This window comes from Callospermophilus lateralis, chromosome X (genome assembly GCF_048772815.1).
Source record: "Callospermophilus lateralis isolate mCalLat2 chromosome X, mCalLat2.hap1, whole genome shotgun sequence".
NCBI classification, from domain to species: Eukaryota; Metazoa; Chordata; class Mammalia; order Rodentia; family Sciuridae; genus Callospermophilus; species Callospermophilus lateralis.
In genome coordinates, this window is record NC_135325.1 from 71,729,327 (window position 1) to 71,734,263 (window position 4,937).

The 4,937-nt window shown below is 37.7% G+C and overlaps 1 pseudogene; it reads right to left on the reverse strand.

Moving 5' to 3' along the window:
* Positions 1-1,163: 1,163 nt before the first annotated feature.
* Positions 1,164-2,571, reverse strand: LOC143639099 (interleukin enhancer-binding factor 2 pseudogene; annotated as a pseudogene).
* Between the last annotated feature and the right edge of the window lie 2,366 nt (positions 2,572-4,937).

The window sequence follows — 4,937 nt, forward strand, 5'->3', positions numbered from 1 at the left end:
ATCCTCAGCACCACATACAAAAACAAAGATGTTGTGTCTGCCAAATATTAAAAAATAAATAAATAAAGTCAATTGTTTAAAAAAAAAAAACAATTCTTTCCATTAAGATACAGAAATAGCAACATCTATCGCCTAGGGCTTCTGCAGGGCAGGTATACATTAAGCTCCTTACAAATGTTAGCTTCTCTCTCTCCCACTGTGTGTTTATGTGTGTGTTTCTCCTTACATATGAATCATATGTACTGATGACAAAAATTTTACTCTGCTATTTGTATGCCTCAGGTGTAGACTAGCTTAGATAGGTTATTTGTTTGGTGGTTCATGTGGTCCTGGGAAAGGTAGGGTGACAAATATGATACTTGACGATAGCCCATGAAACAGATGGTCCTGAGAAGTATTTATGAAAGATATCAGGGATTGTGGTACTTAGTGAATCCTGTTTTGAGGCAGAGAGCTAACGTCCTACTTTATAAAAACTGGGATTCAACAAACCTCATTAGCTGTGTCCCTGACACCACCGAAACTTCTTGTTAAAGCTTCTTCACTATTTGAGATGAATTAGGCAGCAAAATGTCTTCCCCCTGAGTTCTTTGGAAAAGGAAGACTATAAATCCAAGGCATTACTATTTGTTGTTAGCTGGGAAAAGGCAGATCTATTTACTCTGTCCTGGCACTTGTTGCCTTGGTTACCTATAAATTATTTGGTTACCTTACAGAGGAACAAATGGGCTGAAGAACATCAAGGCTATGAATCAGTGCTCCAAAAGTTAATTTCTGGTGACAAAGTTAGGCACCAAAAACAGGCTTGAATTTTGCTGACCCTTTCCTCTCTATTCTTCCTTTGTCCTTGGATAGATACATAATACTTTTAAAGCCCTCCTCCAATTTTAAATAATAAAGTATTTCAAAATGTAGCTCACTCAATACCTAATTTCATTTATTTTTTAATAGCACTCAATACATATGGATAAACACTCATCTTCATTCCAACACTATATTAATGACAGAAAATTGGATGAAGAAAGAAACATTTATTTTTTTTCCTACTAGGAAGTACTTTAATCGTTTTTATTAGAAAAAAAAATGTCCAAACACCTAAGAGTTCACATTTCAACAACAGAGTAATGGTTGAGTAGGGTGTTTAGGAGTTAGGATTTGGGAATATAAGGAAGAAATGTTGGTATCCTGCTTCATTATAGATGGATGGCATAGATTTATAAACAAGAGATTTGGGGCTGCTAGGCCAGTATCAAAACCAATGGAATGACAAATCTTTCTATAGAGTTTCTTTCCTGATGTCTCCTCTATTCCATAGAAATGCACCATGCAAAGCCCAGTAGCAGATAGCTTAGGATCTGGTCTTCCCCTTGAGTAGGAACAGGACTGAAGGGAAGGAAGATCACTCTTGAGTTTCCATGCTTTCCTCTTTTTCTCCTTGAGGTGGTTCTTCTGTATTCTCCTCCTCTTCCTCTCCTTCCTTCTTCTCAGGTGGCTTCTCGTAAGCCTTTTCTGAAGGTGTCACTATCACTCCATCCCAGGTAGATATTTCAGAAGCAAGATAGCTGGCATCACCCTCCTGGCCAAGGATCTTCCTAAAGCCACCGTGTGAGAGTATTCGAACCAGAGTCTGAGCTGTATAGCAGACCATATCCTGCTGTTCCAGGGTTATGACCGTATGTACTCTGAGGTTGCCGCTTTCACAGGGGTCAGTGATACCCACTGATCCTGGAAGAAACAGTCCTGCAGCCAGAATCTGCAAGCAACGCCTGTATGCCACATTTAGGGGCAAAGGCTGTCTGGTGGGGTTATTCATCACAGCATAGTGCCCAAGTAGGTCAAGGATCCAGAGTATGAGGGGCTCAAAGCCAGGAAAACGAATCCTTAAGTCCTTCAGCAGTCTGATGAGAACTTTAACTGTGGACTGAGAAGCATTTTCCTCAAACCAGCAGGCATGTCAGATGGCTGCTAAAGCACTCTGCAACACCTTGATATCCAAGTGGAGTTCCGGGTCCAGTTTTCAGAGATTGAGTGGCACTGTCGTAATGAGAATTTCACTGTAGCATCAGAAGAACTGATTTCAAAAGCAGTTTCATTGGTCAGCATGGTCAAAATTTCAGATGGATCCTGTGCTCTTAAACTTTCCACGACTTTGTTCCCCAGGGCAGCAACAGCTTCCAACGTTGGCAGAATCTTTAGTATTACCACCAGGTCAGCTACGTTGTGTCGTGTAGTCATTGTTCCCTTTTTATATGATCCTTCCTGTCGGACTTCTTCAATTTGCACTTCAAATGTCCCTGGAGCCACAATCAAATTGTCGATCATATTGTTTATTTTTGTCACCAGAGAAAGGATTGAGGCCTGTTCAGCAGAATTGGGAGCAAGGTCCTGATTCCTCTTCAGCAAGGCTTCACTGAAGGAAGTTTCATCAGGTGCTGGCTTGACTCGAGGGAAGGCCATTTCACACAAATAGAAATCGAATGGGATATGTGGCAAGAAGGGCCTGAACCCTCCTCCTGGTCCCACTCTGGAACCAAAGTGCCCACCGCGACCATGGCCTTGGTCACCCCTCATGGTTCCCTTAATCCTGGATCAAGAAACATTTCTGATTTAACTATTTTTATTTGTTTTATAAAGAATTGTTGTATATAGTCATAGCAATGAAAATATTCAAGAAAGGCCTATCTAATAATGTATAACCAGATGAAAATTTCCAATTTCTACATGTTTATATTGGGAAAAGCCAAAGTTGCCTAAATTTGAGTACTATTTCTTTAAATGGATTAGTTTAAGTGTTGTTTTGAAGTAATCAATTGTTTGACTTTTAAAATTAAAGAGGAACAATTTACCAAGGAATGATAACTGTAGTGTGCTGAATTTCTACTCTTTGATGTTATATTATAATAATGTTAGTATTTAATTTTCATATTAGTGTTGGAGATATTCAATAGTAATCAAATGCTTGAAGTTCTTGTAGAGTTTTAAGATCTGATTAAAGTAGGGACTACAATTTTTGGTTTCTACTTCAATACAGAAGCATGAAAGAGTTTTAAAGTGAAGCCTAACAGTGTTAACAAAATTCTTTTGATTTCACTGCTGATATTATCAATCTACCCTTGCAGAATGTCAACTGCTAAACATATTCCATCCCTGGGCTGGCACAGTACTAAGAAATTGACTTTACCATCTGGCTTTCTAGCATTTTTATCAAGTCTTTTTAATTAGGTTCAAATCGGTGATCTCCACCTTTCCTTGCCTCTACCTTTTTCAGTGCCATTAAGACAGAACTCATTTCCAGTGCACTGCAGTGTACTCAAGTGGAACTTAAATTGAATAGTATTTTCCCCCAGGTTTTCACACCTTACATATGCTAGCAAAAGTCATGTCATGCTTGCCCAGTAGTGCATATAATTCAATTTTTCTTTTATTAAGATATGAAGATGACCATTACATTACAAAGCCATGCAGCCTTAAGAGACCTAAATGAAAAATGGGACCATAGTTAGAGAAATTAAAGATCTCTTCAAGGTAAGGAAAAGGAAGGGAGAGCACTGAAATTTTACCCTTGAACTTAAACCACTGAAACAATATGTATAATAGAAATGTTAAAAAAACATTTTCAAGTTAATCCAAGTGTTTCACTCTCCTACAAAAATACTTCCACGGGGTTTACAAGAAAATGAAAAGCTGGTCACATTTGGTTATGTCAAATCTCTGCTGTTAATTTGAAATGATCCCAATTCAATAAAAATCTATCCTCTGCAACAGAAAGATGGTCAGGCAATGGGAACTCATTTCTCCCTCTCCTTTGGCAATAGAGCTAACTGGAGGTTGTTTTATAGTTAAGTGTGAAATCTTTTTTTCCTTGAAAAGGAAGAGTAGAGCAGTTGTTAAAACGTAGCCAGCTTACCACCTTCATAATATTCACCTCAGGAGGACCCCATATTATTTAAAATAAAATTGATTTCTAGAGAATGAGAGGGTAAAGACAGAAAGAAGTTTTACAGGATGAATGCTCAGGTATATGTCTAAGAAATATCCAAAGCATTAAAGCCCTTTATTCATTCTTTATTGAAACAATGCATGTTTTTTCTGTGGTAATATTCAGATGTGCATTGTAAACTAAAACAGGACCAAAAAGACTGGCTTTTCCTAATTCACTAAGACAGTTCTATGAAGAGTAAGATTCAGAGCTCAGAGACTCTGCCACACCAATCTGCCATACAGGCAGCCCAGAACAAATTGAGCAGACCACATAATTCATTCCTATATAATCTGGCATGTATAAATAGATTAAATTGCACTGTTAAATTCAAAATGCTGATTCTGGATTTCAAAGGTAGAACATTCAATGGATTGTGATTTTCTACAATATGCTATGGTTTGGATTTAAAAAAAAAAAAAATCTGACCAGCAGAGCAACTACTCAGGGATTCTATGCACATTTTTTTTCTAAGTGGTTCTAAATAGTATCAAGGATTCTTCCCTATGAACACTCAAGTTTGAATTTCCCATTTCTCTCTTTTTAAAATATTTTTAGGTGTAGATGGACACAATGTCTTTATTTTATTTATTTATTTCCATGTGGTGCTGAGAATCAAACCCAGTGCCTCACACATGCTAAGCAAGCGCTCTACCAACTGAGCTATATCCCCAGCCCCTCCCGTTTCTCTTTCAAATATCCTACCTACTCCCTAAAAGAAAAAAAATATATAGGTTAGAATATCTGTGTGCAATACCTGTTCCTATTTACTTCAAATATTTGGAATGTAGGGGTATTCAAATTCAAGGTAAAATTGTACAAAAGGGGAATTCCATTGCCCCCACAAAATATATTTTTTCACTGAGTTTCGCTCACCAGGGTATAACTTCCTGAAATCTCTAGATATTCTGCTCTCTAAGCATTTTATAAATATATGTATGCTGCAGGAACTGCAAAG